Here is a 2,857-nt window from a genome sequence, read left to right as displayed (position 1 = left end):
GGGGGGGGGGGGGGGGTTCCATCCCACCCCGAGTGTAGTATAGTCATAATATCGATCGCCCTCCGTATTTGGTCAGCGCCCTGGCATCCCCCCATAAAGCCCACCTGGTCCCTATGTATATACGGGGACAGGAAGGAGTTAAGCCTATTGGCTAATATTTTAGTCAATAGCTTTAGATCGTTGTTAATTAGGGAGATTGGGCGATAGTTTGAGACTTCCCCTGGGTCCTTGTTTGGTTTGGGAATGATGGTGATAAATGCCCTATTTAGATCTATATCTAGGGCTCCCCCCTTTTGTAGTTCATTAAAGAATGTCTCCAGGTGCGGTGCCAGTACCTCTGAAAATTTCTGATAGTATAGGGCCGACAGCCCATCTGGGCCCGGAGCAGATGTGAGCTTCGCCTGTTTAATTGCTCTTTTAATTTCAAGCACCGTAATAGGTTCCTCCATAATTTTTTTATGGTCTAAGGATATGTGCGGTATTACTAAATTATCTAGAAATGCCCGAACTGTCTCTGAGGGGACTGGAGTTTGGTCCTGATAAAGCCTTGTGTAAAATGACTGAAACTCTTTCAACACCTTTTTTGGATTGAGCGAATATTCACCCGACGCACAGCGTATTTTGGGTATAGAATATATTCGAGACCTAGGGGCTAGTTTGCGGGCCAATAGGGTGCCTATTTTGTCTCTATGAGCATAAAATTTATTTTCTGACCAGCGAAGACTTTTTTCCGCTCTGGTGGTCAGTAATAAATTTAATTCTAGCCTGGTTTTAGCTATAGAGGTCAGGAGTTCTGGTGCTGGGTTATTTTTATGAGCTCGACTCAACTGTTGAAGTTCCCGATCCAGTTCGTTTATTCGATTATTCTTATTTCTAGTGGCCAATTCAATAAATCGTCCCCGAATTGTAGCCTTATGAGCTGCCCACACCATAATAGGAGACATGTCAGGGGCTACATTCAAGTCAAAGTAAGCTTGTAGGTGTGCGCGAATCTCCTCATTTGCTTCCTGGTCACTCAAAAGGGACTCATTCAAGCGCCAGTAAGATGGTCTATTAACATCTTCTATCTTGGACAGGCGTAACATTAATATGGAATGGTCCGACCAGGTCGTCTCTCTAATATTGGAGGATAATACTAGCGGTATCAGTGAGATCCCCCACAAGGAAGTGGTCTATCCTTGAATAACTAGAATGCACCTGTGAAAAATAAGTGTAGTCTTTAGCTGAGGGGTTTAATTCCCTCCAAATATCTACCAAAGAATACATGTTCAATAACTTCGCCAAAGGCTTACTAGTCCTCGCAGGGTGTTTACTTTTACCCCCGCCCGGGCCCCTTTTATCCAGTATGCTGTCTAAAGCGATGTTAGAGTCCCCCGCATATATCACCGCCCCCTCGACATGGGGTGACAGTTTTTGCCACATACTGGTGAAAAAGGGTACCTGAGCCGAGTTCGGGGCATAGTAGGAAATCAAAGTAACTCGTTTTTCCTCTAAATAGTCCTTTAGCATAATGTAACGCCCTCCAGATCTCTAATCTCCATTCTATTTCTAAAGGGCATATTTTTATTAAAGCAAATGGCTATGCCTCCAGTCTTATCAGGCGCATTTCCCAAATAAAACTGAGGATAGTGTGTATTAAGGAAAGTAGGTTGGTATGACGTGGGGAAATGTGTTTCCTGTAAAAATAGAATAGCCACTCATTGCGATTGATAATACTGAAATGCCATCTTCCTCTTTATAGGAGAGTTAAATCCTCGAACGTTATGAGAGGCGAATAAAATTGGTTTAATGGGAGTCACTATATACTCCTACTTGGTTATATATAGCCTTTGGTGTAGCAGCCCAGAACACATCCCTATCCACTTGGTAGCCTATCTTTTTCAGGCCTGCAGATTGAGACCTTATATGGGAGTGGCCCCCAGGACATAAACACAATCCCCTACTTTCTGGTGGGGACCAATAAGGAAGTCCCAGTATAGTAGGCAAACAAAGGTAAGAAAAAGAGAAAGAGCCGACCCTCCAATAGGCGGGGCGGCCAACAAAAAACATAACACTAAAGACCGGGGAACAGATCCCAGGTCTGGTTCTGTAAACAAGGTATCGACTTTCGTCAATACTAGGCCTGACATGCTCCCCAGAGAGCTCAAACATCTCAGAGGGTCAGGTCAGGCCTTGGCGCACGACTACCCAGCACGGTCAACTACCCCCCCACCCCTTCCACTTATTGCATTACACCACTGAATGCTAAAAATAATGCACATATCTATACCGTGTCTACTATGACTTGCAGCCTCCATAGCATATGATTCCCCCCTCCAGGAAAATCAACCACGTATATTAGACCCACCCAGCCCCCCCGGTATAGGAGAGCAGGAGGAGACAAGGCTCCCCCGTCTATCCTACACCGAGGGGGCAGGGGAGGGCCAAACATCGTACCTCTCAGGGGGGCTGCCAGAGCCGGGGAACCCGGCTCTAGATACCACCATTAGCAGTTCCAGCTGGCACAACAAGATCACTCCCTCAGGAACTATAGACTTATTAGGGCCGGTTCCTGGAAGGGAGTACAAGGTGGAGAAGGAGTGCCCAACTGCCCATCTATATTTAGTCCCTTTAGTGATAGACACCAAATGCAATGATTACAAGATGGGGTACCCTCCCCCACCCCTTCATTTTATCGTGCCATGCCTCTGGATACGAAACCTGATATAAATATCTGTACAAAAAATACCATAGACTAGATCATCATCATAGGAAATCATCTTGTACCACTAGATACTGAATAAAATATATATATCTGTACAAAGCATAATATAACCTGTGGTCGCCATGGCAGGAGAATCACCCCCGTGGAGGCCTG

This window comes from Nanorana parkeri, unplaced genomic scaffold, assembly GCF_000935625.1.
Source record: "Nanorana parkeri isolate BGI_ZX_2015 unplaced genomic scaffold, ASM93562v1 scaffold2970, whole genome shotgun sequence".
NCBI lineage: Eukaryota > Metazoa > Chordata > Amphibia > Anura > Dicroglossidae > Nanorana > Nanorana parkeri.
This window is presented reverse-complemented; position numbering follows the sequence as displayed.